The sequence below is a fragment of the Crotalus tigris genome, unplaced genomic scaffold, assembly GCF_016545835.1.
Source record: "Crotalus tigris isolate CLP2741 ecotype Arizona unplaced genomic scaffold, ASM1654583v1 scf7180000024472.5447098, whole genome shotgun sequence".
Classification (NCBI taxonomy): domain Eukaryota; kingdom Metazoa; phylum Chordata; class Lepidosauria; order Squamata; family Viperidae; genus Crotalus; species Crotalus tigris.
Window position 1 is genome coordinate 2,082,963 of NW_024100643.1, and position 11,363 is coordinate 2,094,325.

At 36.7% G+C, this 11,363-nt stretch overlaps 1 long non-coding RNA gene across 1 annotated transcript in view; it reads right to left on the minus strand.

The window, feature by feature from the left end:
* LOC120303479 overlaps nucleotides 1–1,778 on the minus strand; it is a 31,455-nt gene extending 29,677 nt beyond the window's left edge. Inside the window, exon 1 of the long non-coding RNA XR_005555470.1 lies at nucleotides 1,248–1,778. This is a non-coding gene — a long non-coding RNA (uncharacterized LOC120303479). The remainder of the gene's footprint in view (nucleotides 1–1,247) is intronic.
* Between the last annotated feature and the right edge of the window lie 9,585 nt (nucleotides 1,779–11,363).

Genomic DNA, 11,363 nt, shown 5'->3' on the forward strand with positions numbered 1-11,363 from the left:
CTGTTATCTAGTTTATCTATCATTTTACTAATCTAGATGAAATGTTTATATATTACTAGTCCATGTGACTTGTATGATGTGCCATTATCTATCTCGTCTACCTACCAATCATCTATCTTTTTTCTTTCTTTCTTCTTTCTTTCTTCTCTATTTATTATCTAGTATTATATCTAGTATTTAGTATCTAGATTGCTAGCTAGCTACAATCTCTCAGAGAATCACTTATCCAGCTACTATAAAGCTACTGTAGAAATCAGTGCCATAATAAAACATTAAAATATATATTTCTTGTCATGTTTCAGTTCTTCCCCAAAATCTTCACTTCCCCTTTGTGGTGGTGAATGCAAGTTTTCTCCCATGTGGTGATCTCATGAAATGTTTATTTCATTTCCATAATCCCTATGCTAACCTGGAAATAACAGAAATATTATTTCTATTTAAATAAGGGGGAACCTAGATTAATTCATTCAGTAGCTAGATGCAGCAGTTTTTGTTTTGTTGATACCATGCCAGAGAGGAAAATTTATAATCATGAATGTTTAGCATTCATGCTAAAGGCTGCATAGCAAAGCACACATTTTTATTGTCACATCATGCATACCCATAACAAGAAGTCTTAAAGTCTGTTACAAATAACCTTTTGTAGACCAATTTCATTAGATGCAAGATGTGTATCTCAGATTTCACAAATACAAGTATAAATCAGCCTTAATGTTCTGGATGGGAATTACTGGAGCTGAAATTCAGAGCCCTTGAGACAATAGTCTGGAGATGTTTGATACACACGAATATAATTATAAACACAATTTAAAGAAGAACAATGGAATAAAATGGCCAATTTTTTTTAAAAAAGTACAGCCTATGATGGCTAAAGCTTAAGTATAACAAAAATAAGACACTAAGTAATTGCTGAAATTTTTTTGGCAGATGTTCAAAGCAGCTATGAAAAAGCAAAATTGGAACATGACATGTTAAAAAAAGCAATTTAAAGTGAACAGTAAATGATAAAATCATTTTTAAAATAACTAAGAGCATATGTTCTATAAACTGGGAGCAACATAAGAAATGCTAGAACAATGATAGCAAACCTTTTGAGCTTGGCATGTCAAAAACTCAGAAAATGCCTAACTAGACTCAGTTGCATGTTCTCCTTAAAGAACAAAAGACAATTATTTGCATAGTAATTAATTTTAAAGAATACAGTCCAACCATGTTTGTGATTCCAGAATCTTGTAGATGCCACTTACCTTTAGCTGGTGTTCTCTTTCTGTTGATAGGCCCATGAAGCTTACTGAGGCAGCTCCAAGTCACATAAGACCTTTATTCTTGAAGTAGTTTCAGAGAATGGTCTTCTGCAGCCTCTGAAAATTATAGGAAAGCATGACCCTTTCTTGTCTAATTTGCGAAGGCTATGGAGGCCACATGAGAGCACACTCTATTCTCATACAACCTCCACAGTGTTCAAAAATTGTGCAAGAACAGGATGTTCCTTTGATAAGTTGTCAGGTGTTGGTGAATCCTGGCATCTTGCTCAAAATGTCATGGTGTCAATGGCTTTCTAGCCATCACTGTGTTTAGAAAGATGGCAGCTGATACTGGAGGCATGTCCAATCTCCTACAGATTTTATCAAGCAGAGAGGTAAGTTTAAACTGGAAGAAGTAATCCCTTAAATAGCCTAACCCTAAACCATGTAGGACTTTAATGATCTGTACAAACCCTTAAAATATCTCTGGCAAGGAAATGGCAATCAGAGCAGATCTTACACTGCAGTCAATAAAGGATTCAGTGCAGTATTATACTGGATCCTGGTAGCAATCTAACCCCTGCATTTTGCAGCATGTGCAATTCCCATACATTTTTCAAAAGTAGTCCATACTAAGCATGTTGCAGTGGTTCTCATGGGACATAACCAGCATATTGAGAATTGTCACAAAATTTGACCAGCTCTGAAAGAACCTGTTAGCATACTGAACATAACTGTGCAAAAGTACTTCTTGTCACAGCTACCCAGTGATAGTTAAATAAATAAGGAATATTCTTTGATTACAATCTTGATCCTTTGGGGCAGAGCAACAGCATTCAAATTACAGTTCAGTCCCTGAGTTCTGCCATCTGTAACCTGTTATTTGATAGCATATTTCTGCAAGTTATTTCAGAAGCTAGGAAATCCTATGGGCAAGATGTGTATGCATGTGTGTTTACAACTACTCAGTGATCATTTTTAAATCAAGCATCAAAAAAAAGCACGAATGTGCAAAAAAATGTACTATAAGATCAAAGTGATTGACTGGGTCATGGAAAGATGGCTAATGTATCATATAAATAGGAAAGCAAGAGTTCACTGACCCAGCTTTTTAATCCTGTAGAAGTTAAATTTATCTTCAAATAGATATGGTCTTGGATTTTAAAGTAACTCCCCCATCAGCCATGTTGGGCAAACAGCTGCCCAGAGAGTTAATTAACTGTTGTCTGAGATTGAGAAAACATCCTAGAGAGGATCAGAGAAACTAAGGAATGTAGTCCTTTTCATCATTCTTCAGGACACTTCTGATGGCCACATGAGGGAGTAGTGGGGAAAATCAGAAAGGATGGGGTGGGGCATTCTTTCTTGTACTTACCAATGGTAGACCCCAATTATGCTGTCTCTGTGAGTTTACTTTTCACTGTAAAATGGAAAGAGAGGGAGAGGAAGAAGGAGAAAGGGAAGGAGAGAGAAAGTCAGTCTATGGAGATTCTCAACCATCCAGGTCATGGTTATCCCAAAGGTGCTTTCCTGAAAATGTTTTGTTTCTCATCCTACTAAAGAAGCGATGAGAATGAGAAGCAAAACATTTACAAGAAAAAACCAAGAGAGTCCAGTTGCCTTTTGAAAAGTACCTTTAGGGGGAGAGAGAGCAAAAGAGAAGTCCTCCAAGAAGTGCCAGCTTACTGTAAAAATGGCTGTCCCACAAAACTGTATCTCCAACCATTGTATATTATCTCCTGCTGACACAAAAGGAGAATCAACTGACTGGGAAAGGAGAAGTCTGGATTGTTCATGTCCTGGCAACAAAGACAACATGTGGTGCCTCTAATCCAGCTGCTTAGCACCCACATGAAGAGCTTTCCTCCAATTCTGACTTTGCATGGATGGTTTTAATGGAGTGTTTTTCAGATTTGACAACTTTAAGATGTGTGGACTTTAACTTCTAACAGGCTAGGGAATTCTGGGAGTTGATGTCCATACATTTCACAATTGCCAAGTTTGAAAAACACTGATTTAACACAAAAAATAGCATATAAGAATTCTTCTTCTGACAGGCTCCTTTTAAGTGGAGAAAGCTACAAGTTCTGCTTGCAATATTAAGGGATATAGTCAATCAGATACAAGTTTATTAAATTGTATGAGAAATAGGCACATTGTGGACTTCCGGTTCCAGATCGCGGCACGATTCTCCGCTGCTGGTAGACCCTTAATCGGGTCGAAAAGCCGCCTTGGAGGGGCGGCTACTGCTGAGGAGGTCCTTGTCATCTGTGGGTGAGTGGCAGCTTCTTCCACGGCCCGAGATTGCTCCTTTGGGCTGACGGTGGAAAGAACGGCCAGTAAAATGGCCGTTCCCTTGCCACTGTAACCAGAAGACAGAAGAACATCTAAGCACAGGAACCACTGTGGCTGAGCTGGGTGAGACTTTTTTTTCTCCCTCTCTTGGTTTTCTTTTTTCTTTTGTGCCTGTAAAAAGCACCTTTGAAATGATTTCCCTACTCTAAGAAAGCGGCATTTATGAGTGTGGGAAAAAGAAGCTTAAATGGACTGAATTAATTTAAAGTGATTTTTTTTCTATTTTTATTTTTTTTCTCTTCAGTTTGGGGTCTTGGAAAAATTTTTAAATATTGAATCTGCTATTGGACTTGAATTCTCCTTTTTTCTGTATTTCCTGATCTTGTTTATGAGATTCCTGGTCTCTGGGAGAAGATTTTACAACGTACTGAGGACACCTTGTGGAAAAAGTTAAAATTGCAACTTTCTCTTTTTTCTTATGGTGAGACTGACCTTGACTTCCAGATTACCATAAAAGAAAAAATACAAAGAAAATTAACAGCTGTACTGGTGGGGGTGGACACTGATTGAATGTTCCTTGAACACAGTCTCTACTAAATGATACAGACTGTTTCTAATTATCTTTGAAATGGAGCAACCCTTGGGTCAACTTGACTATAAACTTATACTGGAAAAACTTTATGAAGCTACTGATGAAATATGTTTGCAAATAAAAGAATTTACTATGGAAATAAAAAACAGAAATTCTGCTTTGAATTTACAAATTGACTTCCAGACTTTATCTGAGCACTCTATAGATCAAAAAACAACAGAAGGGGGATTAACTAAAGGTAAAGAAGATTCCATTCTATTCATATACATGCTGATGAGATCTCTGAGGAACTAAAAAAGACTGCAAATAAATCACTTACAACCCTAAAACCAACAGAAATGGACAGACAAACCCAACGAACTGAGAACTATGGTAGCTTGGATAAACAACTATCATCCACAAAGTTGGACATAATTGAGCCTGCTATTCAACAGTTTCAAATGTGGAGATTTGACTTTTCAAAACGACCAGGGATTACTTACAAAGGAGCTAGGTCTCTAAAAGAGAAAAGAGGACGTCTCTGTTTGATTCAAAGGATACTACAAGGCATAAAAAGTGACTTGTTCATTGATATAGAGGCGTTGTTATGGAAACCTGTTTGGCATAAAAGGAAAGCTAGAATAAGATTTAAAAGTGTGACTTAAGGCTTTATGTAATGGGTTTAAAAGGCTTATTAGATATGGATTGATTTATGGTTTAAGACAGTTAAATAAGATGTTAGATTGAATAAAAATTAATTAAAGGTTTGAACTTAATAATAAGTTGTTTGTCTATGTATTAATATGTTTTGGATATAGTAATTTTGGGAGGAGGTTAAAGAAATTTGATACAGATATTGAGGGATTGATTGTTAGATTATAAAGTATAATAGAAATAGAAAGATATTCTTTTCTTTTTTCTTTTTGTTTTGTTTTTGTTTTTTCTTCTTTTTTCTTTTTTTGTTTCTGATTTGAACTAATATTTTTTTTAATTAGAACTGATAGTCACTTTGTAATGGAAGAAGAATAAGAAAAAAGAAGAAATGATATTAATAAATATTTATTGAATATGTTAAGAAAAAAGGTAATGGGGAGACTCCCAAAGTGTTAATTATGTATTTAGATTAGAAATATGGAATATAGTAATTGAAATAGTTAAGCTTAACACAGGATCTGGATTTGTGGATTTATTTGGATGAAAGGTTATTGAGGATTGTTATGATTGATTTAGTTGTATTGAAATATATCAATTTGAATATAATATGTCATTAGAGGGAAAATAGAGGGGTTTTTTAATGATTTAATCTGAACTTTATGAGTATGACTTTGTTTTGTGGACAATTGATTGCCCTGCCACCACGTTGTTTCTTAAGCACTTGTTTGTAAAATGAAAAAAGCAATAAAACTTGTTTTTTTAAAAAAGAAATAGGCACATTGTGAACAAATTGTCTTTCTTATTCAAGGAAATTGCCTCAAGGTTCCACTTCTCTATGTTTCCTTTGTTTTTGTAGAGTATGTACAGGAAAACTTTCTTAAGGAACATGTGTTTCTTCCACAAATGCTATCAGTCTATTGACATATGCTACATGTCAGAACCAATACTGTACATTGCTAGGGAGTGCAGCCATATCATTATGAAATGGTTGGTGGGTCTTTTAAAACAAGCCAAAACTGCTAACAGGAGGAGTGAAAAACCACTGGAAAAATCTATTATAGCTTCACCAAGACAAAAATGAACTGCTACAGCATTATGTAAAACACATGAAAGATACAGGTAGAACTATTTATCTCAAATGTCCTATTTGTTTGTTGTACAACCCAGCTCTTACCTACAAGGTTTACCAGTATTTCTCAACCTTGACAATTTTAAGGCATGTGGACTTCAACTCCCAGAATTCCACAGCCAGCATTGCTGGGAGTAGGAGTTCACATGCCTTAAAATTGTCAAGGTTGAGAAACACTGGTTTAGACAAAAGTTTGAAAATTCCATATGATGGAAATGCATTTGCATGCAGAAGGAATTTCCCCAGTTTAAGCCTTGGGCATCTGTCATTTAGCTAGGGTAAGTAACCCTTAGTGGTCAAGGAGCTTGTTTAGCAGTGAAAGATGACAGGCTGTCCATTAAAGTGAAGGAGAAAAGAAAGGATCGTGTCCCATCTTTTATTGTGTCATATTGTCAATGGGGGGAACTGTAAAGAAAAGCGGGCTTTGACAATTCAGCTTGCCTTGCTCTCCTCCATCTCCCCAATCTATTAAAACATAGAGGCCTGTCAGGGTTATTAAAAGACCTTGTCACTCTTCTTTAAAGCAATCATAAATACCTACTGGGTACTGACTGGATTTAGCAGAGGGAGGGAGTGGGGCTGCAGGTGCCTTGGCCAATCTCTGCCTGATGACAGAAACTTGTATTGATGCCCAGTTGGCAGGTTTGAACAGTGGTTTGGTGCTTCTGTCTTCTTCTCTGAGGGCTAGGTTGGACTGCCATGAAGTATGCTAAAAGTGTATAGTAATTAGTCTTTAATGAGACTGTATACTATGCATGTAAGTGCTTTACTTGTCTTTAAAAAATTTTCAGGGTAGATAAGATGCAAAATTCAAGAGATCAACAGCGCTCTAATTCACTGTGAGCAGGACTATGATGTAGTTATAAATGAAGTATTTCTGAGTATGCATAGCCTATATTTTCTCAATCCTACTACATTTCATAGCAATCGGGAGTAACAGAAACTAAACAAGAAAAATGGAATAGAACATAGTGATATCCCTATTGTTCTTATTTTCTTTTAGAGAAAATTGGCAGTGGGGGTGAGCATGGGACTTATTTCCACTGGTACTTAACACTGCAACATGGTTTTTATGCTCCATGATTTTACCCTTATTTTGCCTTTATCCCATGAGTAAGAGAGCCCTAATGTATCATAATCTGAACAGGTATAAACCAAAGAAGGTCTGGAACATCTGATGAAGAAAATCAAAGAAGAAAGTGAGAATGTTGGTCTTTTTCCGAACATCAAAAATACTAAGCTCATGACCACTGCAAGGAAGGGAAACATCAACATTGAAATTGACAGTGAAGAGATAGAATGTATGGAAAAATTAATAGGATCTCAGATTACTCAGAGTGGTGAATGCAGCCCAGAAATAAAATGTGGGATTTCACTGGGTCACACAGCAATGATGAACCTGACCCAAATATGGAAAAGCAAGAACATCAGCCTGGCAAACAAATGTAGGTTAGTCTACTCTATTGTGTTCCCCCTATTTACCCATAGTTATGAAAGCTGGACCTTAAAAAAGCAAGAGAGAAAAAAAATCAGCTCATCTGAGCTACATTGCTCGAGAAGGCTCCTATGTATTCCTTGGTTAGCAAAGGTGACTAACAAGCAAGTACTGGAGCACATAACATGTCATTAGAAGGCAAAATCATGGAACTGTGTCTCACTTACTTTGACCATGTTGTGCAGGGGAATTCACTGGAGAAAACAATTATATTTGGAAGAGTTAGTAGTAAAAGGAAACCAAGCCATCAAAGAACATGGTGGTTGGACATCATAAAAGCTGACACCAGCCAGAACATAGAAAAACTCAAAGAAATAGTGGAAGATCAGAAGATGTCAAGATACCTGGCCCATAAAATTGCCAAGAGTCAGACACAATTTAATGGATAACACTACCACCACCATCATCATCATCATCATCAAGTTGTTCTCTCTTATTCCAATCCTGCCCACCAATAGCCTCAAGGTATGCAAATCTGTTAACCTTGGTCATTGAGCCCTTTCTTTCCCACTGTCTGCCTACTTCATTAGCACTTCTGTTTCTAAACTTGTTTTATACCCACTTCCCTACTTTTGACAAACTTCTAGCAAGATAAATGGGAGAAGAGCAGGCTTATATCATTTGAGGAGGAAGCATAGTGCGTACTGATGCTTTGCCAATTTTTTTGTATTTGTCACTGCAATCATGTTCCTCTTTCTATACCTGAAGCAGGAGATGTAATTGCCTAGCACTGACCAGTTCTCCAACTCTATTAAATCTAACTACTAGGATAATCATGATAAGGTTTGCCTCCTTCTTCTTTGAGATTATTTCTGCTCATTATTTTGTGTTGTCCAAATTAGGCATGACAAAAGGGACGGACAAAACCACTTAGGAAAGCTCAATCAGAATCCTGAATTTAGGTCTTCCTCTTCACTACTATAGTCCCCTGATTAATGAGTATCCTTCCTGCTGTTTGGTAATGTGCTGAAACAGGTAACAGCAAAGTCAGAGCCAAAAACTATTCAGTTTGTCTTTAACAAGTAGCACCCTCACAAATTAGCAGTGAGGCAGAACAGCCACAGTGGAAGCAATGAGGGATTAGCAATTGGGTGGATAGCAATTTATAGCACTGAATATTGTGGAAAGAGTCTGAAGTCCAAATTGTCACATAATATAATATTAATATGATACATTTTTTCTCGATCTTCCCATGCTTCCAGTGCTCATTCATAAATTGGTCAAAGAAGGTCATCAAATATGGCAATCAACTGGTGGCCCACATTCCCCTACTATTTTATTTGCTTTTTGCAGACACACACACACACACACACACACACATACACACACACACTGCTTGAAGGTCTCTCTCAGCTGGATGCTGTGGGAGGAATGGCAAAGTTGTTCATCAGAGCAATTGCAGAGGATAGGAGTTTGATGGCAAGCAGCCATCAGGCAGAAGGTAATGGTGGAAAGGTGGAGGTTTGTATTACACATTGCAAAATTGTCTTCACAGTGTTTCTTCAGGAGCAGGGGCTGAACATTTAGTTAATTCACACAGCTTCCAGAGATCCACAAAAATTCTGCAGCATCTTGGAAATATAGAGATATGATGGTGAGAGTCAGTTAACATTGTACTTGGATTTGCAAAGGGTCTTTGTTTACCTCTCCACAATTAGTAAAAAGATAATAAATTCTGACAAAATAATTTGTAATTTAATAAAATAAATTATGCAAATTTGTATTAACAGAATAAGGTATGATATTTATAATATTGCACTATACTTTCTTTAGAGTTCAGAAAACCTTAGTTGAGAAAGTTCATATTATTAGGCTGGAATAAACGATGTGCTGTAATTATGAGATAATTTGAATGTTGTCTTTTTTTCTCATTTTTAAAATTATATTTGAAAAATATTTTTTAAATTTACCAGCTTTTGCTTTTTCAACTAAAACTGTTTCAGCTAGTACGCAAATGATTGTCTTACATGTTAGTACTGGGGGAGTATAATAAAAATGAATAGCTGTACTTGTACAACATTCAAGTTGCACTCCCACTAATCTTCTTAAATTATAACATTGTCTCCCTTACTAACCTCAATATATTAACAAAGCATTAATGACCATACTTCAATTCTATTTCAACCCTCCTTTCAGAAAAGACATTAGATACACTATTCTGTGCAAAATGAGACAAACACTGGGTTGCTAAAGTTAAGATAGATCACAGACCACAATCAACCATGAGGCTGGTTATTGCTTACTTCAGATACATGATGTAAGAGTAAAGCAGTAGTGGAAAAGGAAAGAACCATGTTACACTTTTCTATGTTCCATAAAAAGAACAAGAGTAGATAATTCTGATAGATCGACTAAAAAGTTTTTCTTTTCTCACATAAAGGACAAGATGCTCCATTTTTGCATGCAGAAGCTTTTCAGGTAAAATCAACAATCAAGCAGCATCTTTTAGATTACTTGGTGCCAAGCTGATCATCTAATTCAATGACTATTTCACATAGGCTTTCCGTCAATATTTGCAGCTTATTACCATGCCCCAAAGATACAGTTGGCTCGAGTTTTTTCCTAGAAAGCCAGAAAATGGCTATATTACTCTTCTAAACCTTGGGAAATATACATTAAAAATAGCATTCTAATCATAAAACATAACTGATTATGATCTAACCATCAAAAGTAGTGGCAAGAATGAATTGGTGTAATCAACAGAAAAACATTTTATAGCAAGATCCTCATGGATGCCTTGGTCAACACTGTGTTAAGGATCCGTGCCTACTTCAATTTGAAACTGGTATACTTTGTCAAGTGCCAGAAAGCCAATGTATTTGTTTCATTTGGATTGTGTTGGGGGCACTGGAAATAGCAAAAGACAGACTTCATCCCCACACAGAGCCAGAGAGCCTCCTGGTTTCCATGGCAACCCCAAGAAATTTGAATCCTGAAGACTATTTTATTCCTATCTATAATAGGCCTTTCTCCTCACATGCAGTGGAACTAATGTAACCCCAGCTGCAGGGCTTGTGAAAGGGACAGTAAAGAAGAAGATTTCACACAGCCCCTTTTGCCACCTCCTGTGACCCAGCGCCACCATTGCTGGCCCCTGAGGTGCTGCAGCTGCTCCACCTGGGCCTCTTCCTTGAGTCAGGAGGTCAAGGAGTGACCTCCGAGAAGCAGGGGAGCAAGGGTCAGAACTTCCCTGACAAGGATCAGTCAGCCCTGGGACTGACAAGGAGAAAAATGAGTCCAAAAGGAAGGGGGTGGTAGAGTGATGTGTGTTGTGGTAATGGGTAAATAAAAGAGTCTTTGTACATCGGTGTAGGTTGCTGAAAAGCTGTGGGCTTCTGCCTGACCTTTTATCTTGCCTTATGTTCTATTCACTTCATTCTCTTATTTTCTCTCTCTCTCTCCTTGTATTTTGCAAAATCCTTCCTTCCTTCCTTCCTTCCTTCCTTCCTTCCTTCCTTCCTTCCTTCCTTCCTTCCTTCCTTCCTTCCTTCCTTCCTCTTATTCTTTCTTCATTTTAAGTGCTTATCTTATCTGAGATGTGATGCTGAAATTACTAATTACTATTAGTAATTACTTATTTATTCTTATTCTTCTTAAATATGTTTCTATAAATCTCTACCATCTTCATTTTCCTTCTGATTTGTCAGTTCCTTAAACTTTTCATCCATCCACTTCATTTTTGGCCTGTAGTTTTTCTTTCTGACCCCTCTTTGTCTAAATCTTCTTATCTCTGTGTGTCTGTGTGTGTTTCCATCGATAGAGATGGTGAATTTTTGTTTCTCTCCAACTCACTTTATTATTGTTAATGACAATTAGCAGCTACTCAGTGTACATATTATATAGAGAGAATCCTCTAATAATTTATGTCTCCTTTTTTAATTCAAATCTGTCACTGGGAAAGGGAGAGACTCTTTTTTTGTGAAAGAAAACCAGCAGCATTTTTATTATAAAGCTATCTTGTTCTTTTATTAATAT